This window comes from Canis lupus, chromosome 22 (assembly GCF_011100685.1).
Source record: "Canis lupus familiaris isolate Mischka breed German Shepherd chromosome 22, alternate assembly UU_Cfam_GSD_1.0, whole genome shotgun sequence".
In the NCBI taxonomy this organism is placed as follows: domain Eukaryota; kingdom Metazoa; phylum Chordata; class Mammalia; order Carnivora; family Canidae; genus Canis; species Canis lupus.
In genome coordinates this window covers 55,243,169-55,267,175 of record NC_049243.1, presented here as the reverse complement: position 1 = coordinate 55,267,175, position 24,007 = coordinate 55,243,169, and the positions used below count along the sequence as shown (strand labels likewise).

The window sequence follows — 24,007 nt, the reverse complement described above, 5'->3', positions numbered from 1 at the left end:
GATGTGATCCCAGGACCCAGGGATCACATCCTGAGCCAAAGGCAGATGCTCAACCACTGAGCCACTCAGGTGCCCCGCATTTGAACCTTGTTGACCTATGGCTCTATTTTCTGAGGTTAAGGTATAAAAATAAGGAAAAAGGTAGGCTCAGATAGGAAAAAAGGACCATAGTTTAAAATTGACAACAAGCACTGCCAGGTCCTGGTTGAAGCAATTATTCAATCTCTTTACATTCTACTTTCCTTGTTTGAAAAAAATATCCATAATGATGGCTTCCGAAACGGTGATAGAATTAAATGAGACACGGTGGGTACAGTGCCCAATTCAGCACTCCAAACATGGTTAACTGTTAGTGTTCCTACCAGGATTACTAATGATAATATGACAAAGATAAGTGTGGACAAGTTAGGTAGAAGCAGCTGCCATGGTAACAAGAGAAGCCTGGCATCCCCTGCTGTAGAGTATGGCTTTCTCCAGAGCTGATCCTATTAACAGGCAACATTCCTGTGTGACCTGAGCAGTTGCCTCAAAGAAGAAAGAATCCAACTTTCCCGTGTGGCATTTAATTTACCCGATAAGGAAACGTCAGAGACTTTGAAGGCAAAAGGTCAGAACAGCAGGGCCAATAGGTTCGGGTGACCATGACACTAATATGACTGGCTGTCGTTGTCACATTCAGATGAGCCCTGTAATGAAAATGGCTTTGTCAGACGAGATGCCGAGTTGAAAGTTAGCCATGGGATAAAATTAAATTGAGTCACTCATCAGCTTAGGAAAATGTTCCTTGTCTCCTTTATTCTATGTTGAATCTGAATGTGGGTGGCAATAATCTCACATAGGTTCCTTCAAAAAGGATCTATTTTAGATAAATTAACACTAAAGAGCCTTTGCTTGCTTTTAACGTCATTCAGCCCTGACACCACCGTAACGGACAATCAGGACTACTTTTCATCACTACTAGTCATCAAATGTATTTACCTCTGCTACCCCATTGCCTTCAAAGTCATGTAAAATTCTAGGGACAGAAGGTGACTCAGAAGGTTAATGGTCAGTCTCATTCATTCAAGAAAGATGGTTGGCTCTGCGAATATGAATAAGTCCCCAAATTTCTAGAGAGAATTTGTTGAGGTGCATTTTGTTAGCAAATTTCAGAAAAGTCTACTGTATGTAGCATTTTGTATTAGGAAATCTGTTTACTTAAGGGAACTTTTAAGACTTCAATCAAAAATCAAATCCAATGTTAACTCGATGGAGGGGAGAGCTCCTTACAGTGTGGATAGCAAGTCATCACATTGTACACTTGAAATATCTTATGATTTTACTTGTCAATTATACCTCAAAGTTGGGGGACAAAGTTTCAAAAAACATTCAGCTACAGGACATTAATAACACTTAAAAAAATGCTGTAAACCTAGATTTTCACCGTTTACCTTTATTTCTCCTTTTATTCCTTCCATAGAATTTTTTTCCTCCCCGGCTAGATGACTTTGTTTCTTTTTGCAAACTTTCAAGGCCTGTGCTTCAGAACCTCTGAGCATATAAAAGCTTTATCCCTGCAATCTTACCTGAGTTTTGATTTTCTTTCTTTCTTTCGTTGGTTGGTTGGTTTTAATTGGATTTTCTACTCCATCTCCCTAAAATTGCAGTGTCTCCATACTTTGTTGGCATGTCATTTGCAAACTGACTTGCAGGTCTTCAATCTGACCCGTTATGGATCCTCTGTCTGCTGTAGCCAGTGAAAGGTAGGTATTGGGGCCAGATTGGTATAGTTGCAATCCAGGCTCCCAGCAGCTGGTGACCTTTGACAAGTGACCCAATTGATCTCATCTACATTGTAGTGGACTGATTGCATCTAGGACTCATTCTTAAGCCCACCCTCTTGCAACACTCTTGGAAAGGTAACCTTGCCTTATCTGTCCACTCTGGCTCTGGGTCTGGCCAGGTGACTGTCTGGGGCTAATGGAATGCCAGCAGAAACTAGAAAAAGCACCCAATCATTCTTGCACTCCTGCCCTCTGTCATTGGCTCACAGAGGACATCCCTGAGGCAACCTGCTGAAGACTAGAATGTGTGGATCCCATGTGAGTTGCTCCAGATCTGGCTGAGGCTATATTACAACAGCCATCAGCTAGCCCCCCACCGAACACAGGTGACTGACTTACTAGCATTTGGCCATACACACCTGAGCAGGTGCAGCCGAAGTATGTGGGGCAGGGCGGGGAGCGGTGGTGGCAGGCAGGCCAGATCGGATCAGTGTAACATTGAATACTCTTGAGCACATAATTATTGTTCTATGCCGCTGAGATTTCGTGGATGTTCATATGCAGCGTTCTTGTAGCAACGATTAAAAGAATCACCTAAGTTTTTCATCTTTAATTAGGCTAAATATTTGCTACTATCTCCAAAGTTACTGTGAAGGTTAAAAGAGAAATGCATAGAAAATACCCTGCTTGGGGCCTGCCACAGAGTACACACCCAGGAAATATTAGTTATTACCATCTGGACACTGGGGACTGCCATGACTCTTTACATTCTTGACTTTACCACATTCTTCTCTTGGACAGATTCCTTCCCCTGAACTTATATTTCCTTTTATTAGCAAACAATTATTTTGTTAAGCATGCAACATTTTGTGCCTTAATTTCAGCTATTCTATTCTGTCCTCTCTAAGAAGATTAGGGTAAACTTTTATCTCCTTCTCAATTATAAGTATAGACTTTTATATTCTATTATATGTAACTCTTCTATATCTCTTTATAGATTCTTGATCTTCTCCAATCTGTTCACTTCTTTTCTGTGCTATTTTAAAAGTTTTTCTTCTTTTTTTATTGCAACATCTTTGCTTTTATTTCAGTTTTCACATCCTTTTAACTTGGGCATGTGGAATTTGAGGCTTGCTCTTCTATTTTCTCCTTTCCAGCTTCTTAGGATTAGAACACAAAATGTAAACATAAAACAACCTGTGTAATTGTATCCAGCCCCCTTTTTTCCAATGGCAAATGAACCTCCAGTGGTCAGGCTGTTGGCAACTTTAAGAACCAGGACAGGAGCCCAAACACTGAAATTCGTGTACAAAAACCATTTGCCACACACAGGAATCAGCTCCTATGAAGCCCACACATTTTTTTTTTTTCTCCAGGGACAGAAATATAGTAATCTCAGGCTAGTATCAATTGATAAATGCTGAGTTAGGTATGTGACTTACACATTTGCTTTTCTGGTGTGTCCTGACAGCTCCCCTGAGTCATAAGATAGATGCAAATGAGGGGCGAGGGGTCAAGGCAGCGGAGCACTGCCTTAAATAGATACCTTATCAGGATGAGAAGTAATAGCTGCTGGCAGAGCTGGAAATAGAAGGAAAGGCAAATGTTCTGGTGCTTCTCAGTAGGAGGTGGTTATTCTCTTATGGTATCTGTGGGTGTAAATTAGGTAAACTCACATAGAAACTTATTTTGATAACAATAACTCCAGTATGGAGACAGTGAAATTGCTTCCTGGATATTCTGTTGACCAAGCCAGGGAAATATATAATGCAGTTTAGAATTTTTAAAATTAAAACTGACAAATGGCATCAAACTGGAAAATTGACTCTTTGGGGTTATGTCTTCTCTTGACGATATTAGATATTCAGGTCTTATAAAATAGCTTTTGCTCGTAGAAAACACTTTATATATTGATTTCTTATTCTCCTAATCAATAACTACAATAGGCTGATTTTCTGTTTTGGATTCATCTATCCAATTTTTCAGCAATACCATCTTCATCAATTTTAGGCATTATGCTAGGCATCAGGAAGGCAAAATCTGGTAAAACACTGTGTACTCTTTCTATGTACATATCAATGGTGGTTGGCTTTAGGCATGTCAAGAAATAAGCATAGCAAAGTATCATAGGAGCTGTGATAGAAACAAGGATATAGTGGGTATCCAAAGAAGACAGAGATTCACTAGGAGTAGAGGGGCTTTCCCTGCCCATTGGTGATGAGTGAACAGATGTTGCAGGTGGATGTGGTTGACCAAAGGCATTCTTGGAAGAAGGAGTGATGTGAGCAAAGGTGTAGAACACATAGGGCAAGAAGCCTGAATGACAATTGGAACTGGAAACTCCCCAACATGTAACAACAGTGTGATTACAGGTAAGACGGCAGAGACAAAACAGGGTAGCTGGTACACAGAGGGTTTTGGAAGCCACAGAGAGAAGTTTGTATCTGCCCTGATCAGACCTGTGTTTGGAAAGGTTACTTTTGTAGCAGGCAGAGAATGGGGTAAGGAGGAATGAGTCAGCAAGACAGGTGAGAGGCCAATTCCTTAGGCCAGTTCTTCACCATTCCTTGCTTAATTAAGATAGTAGGAGAGTAAGTGCTCTTTCATGACTCATTTGGATGAATAATCAAGAGCATCTAAAGTGTACATGGCAGTGCTGGGTGCTGTAGGGGGTATGAAGAGGATGGCCCAATCTCTGCCATCAGTAAGGTTGCAGGCTGGCAGGAAAGACACTGTTACCACCACAAAGATGGCATTGGGACGATGTGCAAGCGACATAAAGAGAAGTAGTATGAACAGTTAAAAGCACTCAGGAGAAAGTGAACACATGCTGTTGGGTCAACCATAAAATGATTTTTGAGTAGTGTAGGATTTCTGACTGTCCTTGTAAAACAGCTTTTTTTTTTTTTTAAGGGAAATTGTGGAGGAGGACTCACCAACTGAAGTGACAGCATGAGTAAAAGGCATTGGGCCATATGCACAGACCATTTTTGATGAGCAATAAGCAGCCATGTTGGTACTTGTAGAGGAGATGTGTGAAATGAGGCTGGAAAGGGAGGTGGTGCCATATGGCGGAGGCCCTGAAAGGCAAGGGTGAGCAATTGATATGTAATTGGGCTTATGGTAGGGAGGTGCTGATGGCTCTATAAAAAAAGAAAAAAAAATACATAATATGAGCTACCTTTGAGAAAGCTTTATCCAGTGTCATTGGATAGGATGGATTAAAGGTAGAGAATTAGTGTGAGGAAATGGAGGCCAGAACCAGGGAGAGAAATTGGAAATGAGTGACTAAGGATTTAAAGTCAAAACCACATATTTTAGCGATTGGTTGGCAGTGGAAGCTGAGGTAGACATAGATAATATAGAGGTTTGCAGTGTGCATGACTGAGGTAAATTAGTAGAAATGAGATAGGAAAGTAGAGAGGTTTGGGAGAAGACTCTGAATTTAATTTAGGCCAAATAGAGTTTTAGGAGCTGGCAGGATATCCAGTTAGAATTCAGTGGTTCTCAAGTGGGACAACTTTATACACATTCCCTTGGGATATTTTGAAATGTCTGGGAACATTTTGGTTGTCACAACTGGGAGCAGAGAGTGAGGGCCCCTGGAATCTAGTGGGTAAACATCCTAGTGGGATGCACAGGCATCCCCCTCCAACACACACACACACACACACACACACACACACACACACACACACACACAATTATCTAGTCCAAAAAGTCATTAGAGCTGAGGCTGAGAAAGTCTGAACTAAATGGTTCTAGTAGAAACACAGAAATGTTAGGAAGAACATACAGATTTTGTAAGTTGTCGTCTCAAAACAGAATATAAATTGTTTTGCATAGAGACCCAGGAGATAGAAGAATTTGCCCTTAGAGGAAGTCCTGCCCTTGCAAACTTTACCTCTAGAGGTAGGAGCCAACAAAGGGACCCACATGGCAGTCGGAGACAGATGCATCACAGAAATAGGATGCTGGCGGGCTATAGTGGTGGTACGGAGTCTTGGGACAGACAGCAGGGCAGAGCAGAAAAAACACAGGACCCAGGACTTGGGCAGAACTAGGTGTCTTATAGCCACCTCCTGGTGGTGCCAACTTGGACAAGTTGACTGAATCTCTCTCTTTCAGCTTCTCCAGCTAGAAACAGCAATGATAATACTCACCTGGTATGACTGTGAAGATTAGAGCTTGTTTGTCGAAGGTTTCTAGGAGATGAATTGCTGTATAGTAGATACTCAATAAATGATAGTTCCAAAGAAGGAAAAAACAGACAGCTGGTGAGTAGATGGCAGTATTGGAGAGATAGGGGGTTAAAATAGCACTGGGGATTTGGAATGTGTACAGTTGACATAAAATTCAGGTATGACCTAAACTGAGAGGTTTTAATACAGATGAAGTCTAATCAGCACTGTGGCTATCTTTGGAAGTGCAGATTTCTGGGCCATAGAATCTTCATAATTTTGTACTGTTAGGTGCTTCCCGGATAACTCTGATACTCAACCAGAATCAGCTAGAGTATTTTGCCAGGTACTGGGGCAGACAAATGAAAAAAATAACACAAGATCTTGTACCTGGAATTGCAATAGAAGAGATACAGCAAACAAGTGACGATCCAAAATTATCCCTACTGTGAAAATCTAGGTTCAGCTGAGAAATTACTTATACAGAGAGGTTGAAGTCCTGGAAAGTAATGACAGAAGACATGGAGTGGAGGTAAATGGGATTAATGAGAGTAGTTCCATGTATTTTCATGTTAATCATTTGTTTTATGGGATTTGATATTTTAACTAGTTATTGAAAAAACAACCCATGTACATGTTTTAAAAATGAAAATACCACAAAAAAGGTATTGATAAAAATCAAACCATCCATCTTCACTTGTTTGCCTTCACTTGAAGCAACTTTTACTGGCTTCCAGTGTTTCGTTATAGAAAATTTCTATGAATGTGCAGGGTTTCTATCTATCCGTCCCATTGGTTTTTCTCCTCTGGAGAACCATAATACTCTATCTATTATCTATTACCTTCTTAATCTTTTTAAAACAAATTTTTAAAACTTTATTTGCCAACATATAGTATAACACCCAGTGCTCATCATATGCCCTCCTTTACGCCTGTCACTCAGTTACCCTAATCCCCACCCTCCTCTCATTCTGCAACCCATTGTTTGTTTCCCAGAGTTAGGAGTCTATCATGGTTTGTCTTCCTCTTTAATTTTTCCCTACTTAGTTTCCCTCCTTTCCCTTATGGTCCCTTTCACTATTTCTTTTATTCCAAATATGAGTGAGACCATATGATAATTGTCATTTTCTGATGGATTTATTTCACTTAACATAATATCCTCCAGTTCCATCCACGTCAATGTAAATGGTGGGTATTCATCCTTTCTGATGACTGAGTAACATTGCATATAGACCACACCTTCTTTATCTATTCGTCTGTTGAAGGACCTCATGGCTCCTTCCAGTTTTACCTACCTAATCTTTAAAAAAGTACTTGTGGGAGCATTCTTTCTATATTCTTTTTATTTCTGACTTGCTCTCAACTACATAAGCATGCTTTATATGGCTGTACAAGGGTGTGTGTGGATTAACATCCAGCTACATGGAGCACCCCATTTATATTCTTTGTGCACATGTGGGAAAATATTCACGATAAAACTTTCTGCTATTAGAATTGCTGAGACAGCAGGTACAAGCCTACTATGCTATGATAGCAATTGGTAAATTGTTCTCCGAAAAGTTCATACCAACTTACAAAACTGGCAGCCGTGTATGAAAGGGTTTGTTTTTCTATCTTCTTGCCATGAGTTACCACTGTCAGGTGGACAGTAGAGTCCTATTGTTTTTGAAACTTACTTTTCTTTATGTGTGAAAATTTGAATTCAAAATCACCAGTTTATTTTGCTTGAGTAGATGTAAACTGGGTGTTCATTTATCAGTGGCTTTGCAAAAACTTTTGCAGTGTTTTAATGATACAAGGAGCTCTAGTGCTAATGCAGATTTAGATAAAATGCAACAGGCAATTAATTAGCTTTGAGAACTTGGGTCCTTCAGCTCCAGAGTTGCTGGCTCTGTAGGCTCTGTCAGTCATTAAATTAATCCTGTAATAGCATGACTTTGCATTTGATGTAATTGCAGTTCTGGAACCTACTTAGAGCATTAGGGTAGGAATTTATTGTTCAAAATAAAGCATAAAATTAAGTACAGAATTTTATTAAATGAAAAATTTGAATATTACTTTTTAAAATGAAGACACAATTTACTATAGTGCCAAATATTCATATCATATAAGAATAAATCCAACAACAGAACTGAGAATTGGAAGTTATTTATAAAAGAAATTATAAAGCCTCATTGACAGACATTAATGATGGCTTAAATACATGGGAAGACAGTCCATATCTGTATAGGTTAGATAGGCTCAGTATTTTAAGGATATTAAATTTTCCAAGTTGAATTACACATTCAATGTAGTCCAATGAAAACCCAAACAAGCTTTTGGTAGAACTTAATAAGCTAAATCTAAAATTTGTATAAAACTGCAAAAGGCTAAGAATAGCTAAGATATTTGAAATATGGAAGAACCAAGTGGGAGAATAAATCTAACAAATGTCATGAATTATTATAAGACAACAGCAATGAAGACAATGTGGGATAGAGGTAGGGTTGTATAAATAGGTCAGTGGAAAAAACATGAGCACATGCAAAAGTGGCACTGCAGAAGTAGAAGACAAAGAGATTTTCAGCAAATAGTGTTGAGAAAATTGTTTATTTGTATGAAGAAAAATGAAATTCACACAGCTCACACCTAGCCAAAATCAATTCCAGCTGTACAAAACACATAAATGTAATAAAACTAGAAAACTCTCAGAATATAATATTGAATAAACCTTTATGGTTTCAAGGCAGGAGATTAATTTCTTAATTAATTAATTTCATAATATTCTTAATCATTAAGGAACAAGTTGATAAAAAGTGACTACATCAAAGTTAATATTTTCTGTTTACCAAAATCCTATAAGAAAGAAAAGATAAATCTGTAGTGAAAGACGATCATATATATAAACTTTATATATATATAACATCTCAATATCCACATTCATATTTATATATCCAAGAAAGATTAAGTGTATCAAATTTGCAAGCCACATCAATGAGAGAAGGATAACAACAGAAAAATGCATAGAAACATAAATGAGTACCTCATAAAAGAAGAAAATCTCAAGTGTTGACAAATGGTAAACTAACAGGAACTCTTTTTTTAATTTTATTTTATTTATTTATTCATGAGAGACACACAGGAAGAGAGAGACAGAGACAGAGACACACAGGCAGAGGGAGAAGCAGGCTCCATGCAGGGAGCCCGATGTGGGACTCGATCGGGGTCTCCAGGATCACTCCCTGGGCTGCAGGCGGTGCTAAACCGCTGCGCCACGGGGGCTGCCCACAGGAACTCTTAATTTCTTTCTGGACAAAGGAGCATGTATTGGAACCTACTGTTAATGTAACAATTTATCACAAACATAATCATTGAAAACAACACAAATTTCTTCTCCTCTAGTTCTGGAAGCCAGAAGTCCAAAGTCAGTTCCAATGGGTTAAAATGAAGTGTAGTCAGCAGGATTTGTTCCCTCTGGAGTCTCTAGGGTTGACTTATTGTTCTTAGGTCTTCTATTTATATTTTAGATAAATAAATTTAATTAACAAAAACAGTCCTTAGAGTCAGGGGAGAGGCTGAAGAAACAGAGTGGGTTATTAAAAGCAGATCAGTCAAAGCAAAGGATACCGTTTTGATAGAGTTAGGTAGGAACACAAATCAGAGGGTTTGTGGTTTGTAGGTTACAAGAATACAAGCGTTCTTTATCCTTATCTTCCTTTCAGAGGAAATCAGCCAGATAACCCAGGAGGAGGTTTTCCCTATAGAATACCCAAGTAAAACCAGTTCTTCATTTGGTTTCACAAGGGAGTGCTGATCATGTAAATGCTCTTGCGAAGCAGGGAGAGTTGAACTATAGCATGATATTTCTGTGTTCTCAGTAATAAATCCCTTATAGGATATAGTAAAAGTCACACCAAAAGAGATATGAAGGAAGCCACAACTCACAGACATCAGAAGAAAGCTAACATCATTTCAATCAATGTGATTGGTGAGGTACCTCCTGAGAACGTGTGATAATCCACAAATGAAGAGATGTCATTACAAAGACAAGAGATTAGCTTTTCAGAGTGTGGCCTGGGTGAGTTCAGATAGCTGATGCTTAGTGGTTGGCCAGGCAACACAATCATAAATTGACACGCGAGGATTCCAAATGTTTTTGGTTGGAGATGCTGCTGCCCAGCACCCTGACATTGCCACTTATTTCACCACAAGCTCCCAGGTTCTCCTCAGTGGTCAATTTCACAGTGAAAGGCATGGAGCTTAAAACTCGGTTACCCTAGACTCTTCTCTGTTCTGATGTTAGACACACAGAGTGAGCGTTCTAGCTGTTCCAGTTTCTTGAATAAAGAAGGTATGTGACTGCTGGATGGCAGAGTAAGAGGGCATGTGACACCCCTACACAATTAGATGACTCAAACCCTATTACTGGAGCAGAGTGAACTGAAAATATAGTCGGGTAAGAAACTCAAAAAATGCATGGTTTTCATTGAGGCTTGTTCCAGAGTTTCATGATCTTGTGTTCAAACTCCATATAGAAAAATTGGGGACTTTTGGTTCAAATATTCTGGATTTTCCATTTAGGTGGGAATGATGCTCTCCCCCATTATCAGGAATGTATTTGTTTTGGCTTGGACGTCCTCTTACATCAGAACCAAGGAATTCACCATCACAAAACTGTTCTGTAAGAGAAAGGAATCACTGATTTCACCGATTTTCAAATCTACCTGGGACCTGGTGACACACTATAACAAGATTTCAGACAGCTAGTCATCCAAAGGCCACTAAAAATGCACTCAGAAAATGTTATTTTTCTTTGTCAAGATGTATTGTCGACAAATTTAACATATTGTTGAACTTAATCAATATTGGAAGACTCATTTCTTTATACTCTGCCATAGTATTTAAAATACTTGGAAAGCTGGGGATAGCTAAAAATAAACAAATTTCAATAGCCGTCCGCCTAATCAGGTTGTAGAAATATAAGTAAACTCAAATTCTACAAGTTGGGGCATGCAGTCATCTACAAATTAAAAATGAATTGGCAAGTACAGTTCAGTTGTTAGGAGAGGATAATATCCCAATTGCTTGATATGAATAAAACACATAGGATGCATGTAGGCAGGGCCAAGCTTTAACGCCAGGGTACCGATAACTTCCATCTGGCTATTTCATTGAATCTCCCATCACTGGCGTATGGAATTCCTCTCTTGCTCCTTGCCTTGAATTTACATAGTGGAACTATTTATATTGTTGTTGTTTTTTTTTTTTTTCTCCAACAGGAGATTCAAAACTAATCTGTGCTTATCTATTTAAAAAACAAAAAGGCATCCAGTATTGAACTTAAAGCCTACTATGGATACGTGGACATTGCCTCCATGGCTCTGTGTGTGTGTGTGTGTGTGTGTGTGATATCCTATAACATGTGTGTTTGGACAGAGTAGATGATTTTTAGCATCCAATATGGTATGCATGTGGTGTCTTCTTTTTTTTTTTTTTTTTTAAATCTTAGCCTGATGACCAGTCCTTGTGTGGCAAATTTCACTGGCTACCTGTCTAGATATTTATCCCGTGCAGCAAGTTTAATTCGATAAATAAGAAATTGGAGGACTACATAAGATGACCTGAAGGGCTAACAGGCAGAGTCCCTGCTCCTAAAACTAGGCCAGTCCTCTGTAACAACCAGCAATAACGACCTCTTACTGAGCATACTCTATGTACCAATCATTACAGCTGCCCATTTAGGGACTGCAAAATGCATTTCTACGCAAACCCCAGGCTTCCCTTCTTCACACATGTCAATCGGCCAAGGGAATAGGTCCCTGGCTTCCTAATTCATGTGAGACCTCCTTTATGGGACGTGTGGACTGACTTGCCTCTTTGTGGGTTGGCCAAGAGGAGAGGTAACTGCCTCAAACAGCATTGACTTGAACAAGAGGGCATGTACTGCTTGCTGTGGAGTAGCAAACATCAGGCATGGGTGTGGCCCCCAGACTCACCCTGGGCCCTGTCCCTTCTGCTGTCTGTAGCAGACCTTGGCTCAGCCTTAACTGAGCATCTAGTCCAGGAAAGGTCGGACCTGCTGGTGAGGGAATGTGCAGTTGGAGTCCCTATCCTTGGCAGAGCTTGCTCATTTCTTTGTTCAGAGGCAGAAGGCAGTTTGCAGTTTTACAGAGATGGCACCTGAAATCTACACAGCTCATATGCAACAGAGCCAAGGCCTCACCTTTGTAGCACTTGACTTTGGAGCTCAGGCTTTTTATACTGCAGAGCTCTGCCTTCCATTATTCCCACTTAGCACCTTACTTCCCCAGAGATTTCTGGGAGGAGGTTGAGGGTGGCTGTGCATGGTATGTGGCGTAGGCTCACTCTCGTGGAAAAGTGCCCAGGGAAACTCCACTGATTATCCACTGTGGGGTTCTGAGTACAGTTCCAAAACCTTCCTTCCTCTGCAAATGTCAAGACTGCTGGCAGATATCTGCTCTTGAGCCTTCATCACAAGTGTGTTGGCTATAGTTTATCTCCAGTTTAGCAGGAAGGAGTATTGGTCCTGGAAGTTCAAGAGTGGAGGAAATAGGACAGATGACTAGAGGAGAGGATGGTGTGGTGAAGTGGGTGTGTCTGGTGTCGGAGAGAAGGGAGCACCCAGGGAAGCATCCCAAATGAGCTCTCTCTCCCTCACAATTTTCCCAAGGGAAATTTGTTCTCTGTGTTTGGGCTGGTTGAGAGCAGCTTGCCCTGTGTTTCCCTCTTATAATCACAATTCCAGAGTTAGTGGCCAGACTCGGAAAACAGCAGGGAAAACCCCCACTCCCAAAGTCAAAAGGAATTCTAAATTGATTTTAATTTTTTTTAAAAATAGTGCTATCTTTATGCTACTCTCATAAACTAATAATCTTGTGAAGTCCTAAAACAACTTTTTTTCTCTCCATACCTCCCTAAGTGAAAAAGAAATGCTCTTAAAAACAAACAACTGTTTTCCCATCCGTATTTTTTTTTCCCATCCATATTTTTTAAATCTTTTCATTCACAAGACTTAAAGAGTCGATTGTCTAACCACTCCAAGATTTTCTAGGTCATTTTAAATAACAGGTTATATTAGAATGATATCTTGGTCAATAATCTTTGACATATCCAATTTTACTTAAAGTCGGCAAAACTCTCTGTCGGGATCCCTGTCACACCAATCTTCCTGTGCACACGTAAGTTATATCGAGTGAAAATAAGTATATGATCTCCAATTTTTTTTTTAGTTTTTAATAGATTCACATGTCAGTCCATTAACCAAATGGTATTTCATATTTACTTATATGTTTGATTCTCCATCTTAAAAAGGAATTTGAAGCTGGTCTGAATACCTAGAATTCATTCCGGATTTTCTTCAAAGCTTTCAAGATTTAATAGTGAAACTTGTGTTTCATGAGAGCCCACCCAAGGTGTTAGCAGAGATGGACTCTCTGATATAGTGTAGTTTTTCAAAACCTGTTATATTATCCTTTTCTGTTAGACTCTATAAATACTTCAGTGCATGTCCAAATAGAACACCAGTTGAGTAAAAACCATTCATTTGACCGAATGTGATACTATTTCTTATGAAATAATATTTGGTGTGAAAAATGCATGATAAATGCAGTTAATACTTCAAATACCTTTTATATCACAGCCAAGAAAAACTTAATTCAAGTTTATAATAAAAGCTTAAAATACCATCTATTTTATTCTTACCATTTTGGTACAGTACGCGTCAGCGACATATCTATATGGAAACTGTTCTGTAAGCCAATTGTATTTTACTACTGAATTATAGAGTTTGAAAAGCAATAGAGTGGGAATAAAATAGTTTTAAAAATGTGAAATAGGTATTAATGTTCTTATTTGACTGGAAGTCTTGGATGCTGCTTTTATAAAGATTTGCATTTTATATGGTATTAATCAGTTACTGTAAAGCCAGAATGGTTAATAAAGCTGTTTAATCCATAGTGCCAGAATTGAGAGCTAGATTTTTACAAAAGAAGGCAGAGTGGTTAATAAAGCCATTTAATCCTTAGTGCCAGAATTGAGAGCTTGATTTTTGCAAAAGTGCAGGTGAGATTTTTGTTGGACCAAGACAGAAGATGAGGATTAGCTGAGTGTAACACGGGGGCGATGCTCATCATTGTCCTCTAATTGTATTGTGCGAGAACTCTACCTTTCCGTGAACCATGTTCAGACATTTCATTCTGTCGATATAAGTTCCCTTAGTGTGCATTAAGGGTTTAACCACCTTTTGCCCTAATGCAAATTCTCTTAGCCACCTCTACTTTCTCCTTGGTCACAAGATGAGAAATAGGTTGGGAGGGGGTGGTAGAAAGAAGAATGAGCACCCACACTCTGCCCAGGCCTTCAGTTAGGGAACTCTGAGTAGCCAAACACCAACATACAGTCTTCCAGTAACTGGAAAAGAGAACAGAGATGGTGCCACCATAGAATGGCAGCCCGATTCTAAGAACCGAACATAAATTTCACCAGAATCCTTCTGATTTAATATTTTCTTGTAGGACTGTCCTGGAGACTGAGATTACATACCCCAAAATATCTGTGCATTTTGTGATACTTAAAAACAGAAGCATTTGGTATCTCAAATGCCAGATTTTATACTTTAAAATCTGATATTTGAGAATTTTTTCAAAACTTAGCACAACAAAAACAAGAACTCAACAGTGAACACAACAGAGAGACAAAGAAAATGCAAAACATCAAAGGAATTTGTTTTTGTTTTTGTTAACAGAAGAGAAAGAAGGAGTAGGAAAAAAAAATCTTACAAAATTTTTGCTCAACCTAATTTAGCTCTTACAAATCATTTTTGTCCCCTCACCCCCCCCCATTCCCGCCCCCCTGAAAGAGCAGAATGCAGTGAAAGTTTCTCAATTCTTGTTCGAGAGATTTATTGCCATGAAGATTTCTCTTCTCTTCTGATTTAATGTCTGGGTGGTGGCATCCAGCCCCCGCTCCCAGGAAAAGGAATCCCTTGACAAGCCCAGGCAGTCTTGGCCTTGGAGGCCTTCCAGTAACAGAGTCAGGCAAATGCAGGGAGGAAACCTAGTAAGCTTTGGGAGAGTCGGTGTCCCTCTGTGCTTCCCTGCTAGAGAGGACTTATCTGATAAAGCCATTCTGTGTCTCCTGAACTCGGTTTGCAGGGCTGCTGAAGCCACAGGAGAGATCATCAGGGAGAGAAGGAAGGTGCCTGGGTGCTGGTTGGGGGGAGGGGTGCTCTGTGCAGGATTATGCAAACGGGGTTGGCCAGCCTTCCACTTGGGGATTATGGGGCTACTCTTTTCAGGTGAGTAAACTATGTGGGAGTAAATTCCAGGCTGCTTTCAGAGTGTAGAAACATTTGCAGGTTCCTGCTGTTTCCTTTGATTTGTTTCTCCCTGGGGACCCCAGAGGTGAGAAACAGTATGAAACTGGCCCTATTTCCCTGTTTTCTGGGATTTCATCCTGCGGGATGAGAGCCCAGTTAGTGTTTACCCATGCACTGTGCCGCCCCCCCCCCCCCGCCCCCCAAATCTAACCTCACTGTCCTAGCTGCTCTTAAATTTGGAAGGCTTTCGATACAGTCGAACTTCCAGGATGGACCTTGGAAAGGATCGCTGCTTGTTTATCCAAAGTGAGACACTGATTGCAGTGACTTCAGAATCCTACCTAATTCATAGGTTCCTCATTGGTCCCTCTAGCCTTTCTATCTGATTCCAGAGACGCCCCCCCCCAAACCCCCGCCCCAGGTGGCGCCAGCCTCAGGCCTGCTGGAATTATCCTTGACTTTGCTCATATATGAAATTTATTCCTCCCATCAAGAGTTTTATTTATCTTACTACTTAGCTATTTCCTAGGATTGAGGTAGTCATTTACTTTACAGTAAGCTGTGAAACTGTATTTTTTTTCATCAACACATTAAGAGTAGACAGACATCTAGATTTTATGAATCTCTAATTAGAAATGAATTCCCAACATACTTCTCGAATGGGTCTGAAGTGATGGTAGTCTGCTAACCCTAACACATGAGTTGTCTGTCTACACGGAGGCTTGTACATGGAGATTTGGATGTGACCTTGAATTTTCTCCCCTGTAGGGTAGGACCAGTAGATTAGCTCAGTGTTCAGTAAAGCTCTCAGAAAAGTGTCTGCCATGTAGTAAACACCTGGTCAGACTTAGTCATTGTTTTTCCCTCACATTTCACAGTTTGATAGAACTGGGCATCCCTAGAGCCTTTCAAGTCACCAAACAGGAGGCAGGGGGAATGACCATTAGCCTTCCTTCTCTACCTCTCTCCTAAGACCACTGCTAATTTGCCCTCTTTTTTTTTTTTTTTTTTTTTAAATTTGCCCTCTTAAATATGTTAATGGCATATGTTCTAGAGGAGAAGCAAGAAAAAATCTGCTTCCCACTTGCTCGGAGCTCATTCTGACCACCAGTTTCCAGCTGAGAGCATGGAGAGCCTCTGTAGGGGAGCTTCCATGTTTCTTTTGTGCTGGGATTCATAAAGCAACCACCTGCACCTGTCCTCAGTCACTCAGACCCCCTTAATCCTTAGAACCGACTCTCAGGGAAGATCAGTTTGGAGATGTCCTTTCCAGTGATTGTCAGATCATTGAGCTTGAGGACCGGTACAGGACATATGCTGCATTAAACCCCAAGTCCGGAAACAGGTTTTCACATAAATTTTGATTCCTTTCAAGCCATTCATCTGAAATATCTGGACGTGATTCGTTGAAGACTTCTTAATGGCAAGAGACACAGTAATTGGCCAAAACACCCATCGGTGTCCTAAAAGGTGCATCTCCTCTATGTTTCCTGTGGAGACTCTTCTTGCCTACCCTCTCCCCTAGGGCAAAGACACGACAATCTCTCACCCAAAGCAGACTCCTTCAGGCTTCCATCATAACTGTCCCTCAAAACTTGACAAAATAGCTACCACTACTATGGAATCCAACTTGATTTTCACTGGGAGTATACATGTTTGTGCATACACATCCCTGCTGTATTCTGTCCATGTTACCAGTAATGTTCGAGAATGAGCTTATCCATTTCACTTGCTCTGATTATTTTGAAAGGTTAATGATCCTTTTAGAAAAACACAAACAGAACTGTGTGACTAGAAGCTTAGTTCATCTTAACATTCTTATAGCATGACCTTGAGAAAGAGAGAACCAAGGGAGGTCATTATAAGGTTCCTACATGGAGTTTCGAGCACTTACAGTGTTTGCTTGTCCACAGGCTTCTTCATCACATTGTCCTGCTTGATGAGGGCAATGAAAGGTTCCTGTCTTCCTGAGTGTCTAAATGCTGAGGGCAAACGCCATCCTTTTTTAGGATTTTCATGGCACTGTGTATACTAGGGAGGAATAAAACTGAGAAGTATGTTTTTTCTGTGCTGAGGGGACTACCCCGTGGAAGAAACTGGAGAAATTTCTTCTCTGGTCCAAGCATCTTACCCAAGGTTTATATGTAGAGAGACAGAAGTTGATATGGTGGTGCTTCTCCCCAGATTCTGTTCTGGAACCATCCCTTAAAGGACATTTATCCTGCAGTGGCTTTGGAAAGACTATGAATGGGGAGCTGGGGAACCGTGCCATGGATAGAGCACATTCCCTCTGCCCTCCCTTCTCAGCAATCCTTTCACCTTCCAGCCCCTTGTTTCATTGTCACATTTTCAGGTGACACTTAAATGCTATCCAGTTGACATAGAGATCTCATCTGCCCCCAAATGCCCTGATCACTTTCTCAAGATGGAGAAGAAAAGGGCCATTAATTTAGTTAAATATGGATCCTCCAAATGTTGTTAGGCCTATGTCTCAACCTGTTTATACAGATAACCACGTCCACGTATGTCCTAACACTAAGTGGCTACAACCATTGAGTATATTTTTGTCTAGTCTATTGGGGCTACTCTAACTGAAGAATCATAGACAAGAGGGATTATAAACAACAAATTTACTTCTCACAGTTATGGAGGGTGCAAGTCCAAGATCAAGGCATGGACGATTCAGTACCTGGTAAGAATTCTTCCCGGTTCATGGACAGCCATCTTCTTGCTGTGCCCTTATTTAGCAGAAGAGGTGAGGAAGCTCTCTGGAACCTCATCATAAGGGCACCAGTGCCATTCATGAGGGTTCCATGTTTATGACCTAACCACCTTCAAAGGCCCCACCACCAAATACCATCACCTTGAGGAAGAGATTTCAGTATAAATGTTCAGTGTATAGCAGTGGCTCTGTGCACAATGTAATGATTAACAACTGGGATATTTATCCTGTCTTCACTTATAAGCTGTGTGTGTGTGACCCTAGGTCAGAAACTTAACCTCTTTTGCCTCAGTTTCCATGCCTGTGGAATGAGAATAATCACAGAATCTGTTTTATATATATTTTATGAGGTTTAAATGAAATCTATGGAATGCATTTTGCATTGTGCCTGGCACATAGCAAACACTCGGGGTGATTATTTTTATTTGATCATAACTGTTCATTCTTCTAAATCTTATCTTCCATTAAGCAGATGTCAAAATCCAAATGCAGTGATAAATATGCAACAGTTTAGGGGCACCTGGATGGCTCAGTCAGTTGAGCATTCGACTCTTGGTTTCAAATCAGGTCATGATCTCAAGATCATGATCCCCATGCCAGGCTCCATACTCTGCAGGGAGTCTGCTTGAGATTCTCTCTCCCTGTCCTTCCCCCTACTTGCATACATGTGCACACACACACTCTCTCTAAAATAAATAAAATATATAGCTGTTTCTTTATTTTGAGAAAAAAGAAGTATTATGTCTGTCATGGATAGGCGATGGAGGCATACTGCCAACATACTGTTTAGGAAGTGGTGCAGTTCTGGGTGGAATCTTTTCTCTCTGGCTTCACCTTAATCTGCTTCTGTTCAAGAAGGATGGTCAGAAAAGAGAAGGGCAGCAGCTATGGGGACCTGGAGTTTCGACACCTGCTTTGCCACAGTGGAAAGAATACTAAGTGAGGACCTGGCTGTAGTGTGTTTTTTGTCTTTGTCTCTCCCTTCCCTTCCCTTCCCTTCCCTTCCCTTCCCTTCCCTTCCCTTCCCTTCCCTTCCCTTCCCTTCCCTTCCCTTCCCTTCCCTTCCCTTCCCTTCCCTTCCCTTTTTCCTTCCCTTCCCTTCCCTTCCCTTCCCTTCCCTTCCCTTCCCTTCCCTTCCCTTCCCTTCCCTTCCCTTCCCTTCCCTTCCCTTCCTTCCTTCCTTCCTTCCTTCCTTCCTTCCTTCCTTTCTTTCTTTCTTTCTTTCTTTCTTTCTTTCTTTCTTTCTTTCTTTCTTTCTTTCTTTCTTTCTTTCTTTCTTCCTTCCTTCCGTCTTTCTTCTTCCTTCCTTAGGAGGGGCGACGGAGGCCCAGTAAGGGGATTAAGGTGGGGAAAGTTTATCCATTCGAAGGCAGAGAATCTACGTCTCCTATTATCGCTGATATCCCTCTACTCCTCTCCTCCTCCTCTATACTCGCTATCCTCTCCTCTCCTCTCCTCTCCTCTCCTCTCCTCTCCTCTCCTTTTCTCTTCCTGAGAGAAAGAGTATATGTGATTGATGGAGGAACACAGAGAGAGAGACAGATTTCTATGCTGACTCCACACCCATTGCAGAGCCCAACTCTAGATAGATGGGGCTCTATCTCACAACCCTGTGATCATGTATAGTCTGTGATCCTAACAAAAATAACTTCCCCTCAGTTTTGTAGATCTAGTGAAATGGAGATAATGTCTTAATCAGCCAATTTCCCGGGGTTATTGTGAAGCTCAGATGCACTGGTCTATCTGAGTGATCTGCAGAGACTATACATATGTAAATTATGGTGTTTCTTTCTGTTCCTGCAGTGCTGTGGGATACCAGAAGACGGAAAGAAATGTTTTCCCCTTTCAGATCCAGTAAGGCACGTTGCTAAGTTTCTGTGTGCAGAGAAAAGTAGAGATACATTCAGGTTTCTACCAATTCTTTTTTTTAACCTGAAACATAAATCTTCCTTAGGGAAAGTTACTGTCCCAATTACAAAATTTATTCATACAGGTATTTATGTAAAATACATTCATAAGACAAAAGCTTTTGGGTGCCTGGGTGGCTCAGTGGGTTGAAGGTCCGACTCTTGATTTTGGCTCAGGTCATGATCTCTGTCGTAGGATCGAGCCTTGTATCTGGCTCTACATTCAGCAGGAAGGCTGCTTGAGATGCTCTCTCTCCATCTGTTCTTCCCCCCACTCATGCTTTCTTACACATTTTGTGCACATGTGCTATCTCTTTCTCTCATATAAATCTTTTTTTTTTAAAGACTTTATTTACTTATTCATGAGAGACAGAGAGAGAGAGAGAGAGAGAGAGAGAGGGAGAGAAGCAGGCTCCATGCAGGGAGACCAATGCGGGACTCGATCCCTGAGCCAAAGGCAGACACTTTAACCTCTGAGCCACCCAGGTGCCCCTCTCTCATATACATAGCTTTAAAACAACAACAACAACAAACTTTGGATATCTGTCTCTGAATTTCAGAAAAGTCTCAAATTATGAGTTAATAATAAAATATATTCTCTCAGTCCTAATTTTTCTTTTTCTACTTAGTGGGCATTTGCACTGAGCACTTAGCAAGCAATCTGACACATTTGCTCTCTGTACCAACGTCAGGAACATGAGGACCTGCCTTTGTCAAGCTGCTCAGAGGGTCTGAGCAGAGGCAGACCCCAGCAGCTTCCTGAAACACCTTGGGTTTCCAGTGTCTTCAGAGCAGAACCCATGTCACTCAGCAGAGTCCGGCGCTGTCCTTGGCTCTTGACAGGCAGTTAGTCGCGGTGTTTGTTGAACTGAGGCACGCCGTCCATCCATGATGTGATGGAATCAGCAAAGTAGGGTGAGTGCCAACGAGGCCCCGTGGACAATGAGCAGGAACAGCGAAGTTTCACGCCAGGCAGAGGTGGTTATCCTGCTGTGATGACACTTCACTCCTCCGTTCCAGAACTATGCTGCCTCTCCTCTCAGCCACCTGACTATCCACTTTGCAACCGAGACCAAATCACAGACACCACAGCCCTTGAAAGGACAATTAAAAGCAAGTGTGGCAATGCGAAACAATTGGTAATCTGCTAAAATACTCCTAGGCTTCCTCCCTAATTTCCCCTGGTTCTGCTGAATTTCTTTTGGATTCTAGGAGTAGAAGAAGGAAAGACATTTCCAAGGCAGACTTCACTAGCGTGCCGCAAATGGGCAATGGAATGAGCGTTCATGTTGACACCTGTAAAAACCTCACTTGAATGTTTCCACATTCATATTTCATACGGGAAAGCTTTTTAGCCGTAGGGAGACAGAGCTGATCTGTCCTGAGGCAGTGATAGGACTACTTTTATTGCACGACAAACTTTCTTAGTGTGATTTTTAGGGACAGCTCCGACCAGCAGCTGAGGACCACATGGATATTTATTTCGGTTACGGGCATGATGAATTAAGTAATTTCGTGGCAATAGGTGTTGCAAAGCCGCTTTCCTTTTGGATGTTTTGCTCTTGGAAATATCAAACATCTGCCCAGGGCAAGTAGCTAAATAGCAGCAATTTTCTAGCTCATTCCTATTTTTGGCTTTCAGTGCCGAAGGCATTTGAACACCCATGTCGGAGGCTGGATTCTCCTGAAGCCTGGGGAATGTAGGAGAGCCAAGCTGTTTCAGATCAATTGCGGCCCGTGCTTAAAGGGCTAGTAAAAACAGGTTATAATGTTTACATGACTTTTTATGGGTCAGAGTTTATTACAGCTCTAGTCTATGGCCTACAGCGGAGGGACATTTACAGGATTTTGCTGTATTTGACAGTTCTGTTTCAGGGTATCTGGTAAGGGGAAGTTTCTTTTTCTTTTTTTCTCCCATTCTATCTCTCACTCTCCCTTTTATTTTTTATTTTTTCCTTTCAAGCAAAATAAGATTATAAGGTTTCATAATTTCCAGCAGTCTTACACGCAAGGCTGTCAATCCAGTTAGACTCAAGATACTGTAGATGGACAGAGAAACCAGACAATTTTAAATTTTAAATGGCTTTTGGTTGGGGCGCTTGGGTGGCTCAGTCGGTTAAGCGTCTACCTTTGGCGCAAGTTGTGATCTACGGGTCCTGGAATCGACTCCCACATGGGGCTCCATGCTCAGCAGGGTGTCTGCTTCTCTCTCTCTCTCTTTCTCTGTCTCTAGCTCTCACTCTCTAACAAATCTTTAAAAACAAATCTTTAAAAAAATGGCTTTTGGTTTTTCTTCAGAGGTTCCTATGCATAATAGTCACAAACAGAAGAGTGTTATTTTACCAAGAGACATCTGAGTTAGCATGAATGCTGTTGAGGGTTCTCTTCTCTCCATTAGTCAGCAGAGCCCAGACTTGGGAGGTCGGCATGCTTATGTCATCCCTTCAGGCGGATGAGCTAATCTTTCTGAGCACAGGGTTAATGACACCAGCTCACAAGGTCATCATAAGCGTTAAGAAAATGATGTTGTGTATGAGTTATGCACATTAGGATGGTCGCGTTATTCATCTCATGAATCAACTCTTGTTGAATACCTATTGGGACGCCTGGTGGCTCATTCAGTTAAACCTCCAACTTTTCCTTTCAGCTCAGGTAGTGATCTCATGAGTTGTGAGATCAAGCCCTGCCTTCAGCTCCGTGCTTAGCAGGGAGTCTGCTTGAGATTATCTCCCACTGCCCCTCCCCCCACTCACTCTCTCCCTCTCTAGAAATAAATCTTTTTTTTTTTAAATGTTTTCACATCTCATTTTATTTATTTATTTTTTTTATGCCAGTTGCAAGCCCTCTGTTTCTTTTTTTTTAATTTTTTTTATTTTTTTAATTTTTTTATTTATTTTTTATTGGTGTTCAATTTACTAACATACAGAATAACCCCCAGTGCCCGTCACCCATTCACTCCCACCCCCCGCCCACCTCCCCTTCCAACACCCCTAGTTCGTTTCCCAGAGTTAGCAGTCTTTACGTTCTGTCTCCCTTTCTGATATTTCCCACACATAGAAATAAATCTTAATTGCACACCTATTACATGTTAGACACTGCTGTGAGTCTTGAAGCAAGAGAATGGGAGCTGTGGTTTCCGTTCTCAAGTTCTGTTGGGGGAGAGAAAGATGAGACACAAACATGTAAGAACCTAAGGTCCAGTGGTCCAAAGAAAAAGCAAGGAGAGGAAGTGGGTGGCTTCCAGATAGTGCTGGTGTGTGTGCGGTCTCAGACCTTTCAAGAAAAGTTCTATGATGAGCTGACAATTGAACAGAAGCCTAAACTTGGTGACTGATTAAACCTTTAAGCTATTTGAGGCAGAACATTACTAGCAAGGGGTTGAGAAGTACAAAGGCCTTGAGGTCAAGGAAGGAGGGAGCTTCTTGTGTTGGAGGGTGAGAGGAGGGAGATGTCAGTACTGGGATGTCCAGATACAGAGCAAGCAGGGCCTGCTGGGTCCTCATAGGACCCGGCAATTAGTCTGAGAGAAAGGGAGTCATCATACGGTCTGTTCAAAGGCAAGACATCATATGGTTTACATATTGAAAGAATCCTCTTGACTTCCCTTCAGAGAATTGACTGTAAGGAGGAATAAGGAGACGCTGGGAGAAAAACCTTTTCTATTTATAGCTGGGGGCAATACAAACACCAATGGCCTACTTCTCCGGAAGTTCAGGTTTTATTCTTTGAATGGACGTCTTGCTTTTATTAATACATGGCTTAGTTTCTAATCTTGAGATCATATTGATTTAGTTTTGTCTTTTGGGGGGCTTTATGATCGGCTTTATTTTAAATGTTTAAAATAGCAGAAACTTCCTTTAAATATTGCTTTTTGCCTCTGTTTTCAGAAGACTGTGGTATCGGTGTATTTCCTCCACAGGTCCTGTGATTTTATTAACCTGGCTGAGTATGGTTATGATGGAGTGGTTGCGGAACTGCATGGTGGCTCAGAGGGGTACATCTAGTTACTGAGGGCTGTAATCTGGGTATTTGGCTCCTGGAGGAACGCAGTCTTAATCACAGGTAAAATCCAACAACCTGCCATCTCCCAGCATCTCAAAGGTGGTTCATAGTCTGCC

The 24,007-nt window shown here is 41.0% G+C and overlaps 1 long non-coding RNA gene across 8 annotated transcripts in view; it reads left to right on the top strand.

The window, feature by feature from the left end:
* LOC111091707 overlaps nucleotides 1-24,007 on the top strand; it is a 158,702-nt gene that overhangs the window by 129,998 nt on the left and 4,697 nt on the right. For 5 of the 8 annotated variants that reach the window (XR_005376568.1, XR_005376563.1, XR_005376562.1 and 2 more), the window contains one exon: nucleotides 23,809-23,951. This is a non-coding gene — a long non-coding RNA (uncharacterized LOC111091707). Of the gene's footprint in view, nucleotides 1-478; nucleotides 608-1,646; nucleotides 1,743-4,071; nucleotides 4,136-4,676; nucleotides 4,857-23,808; nucleotides 23,952-24,007 lie in introns of those variants that run through there. The other 3 variants (XR_005376565.1, XR_005376561.1, XR_005376566.1) reach the window with 3 other exon arrangements.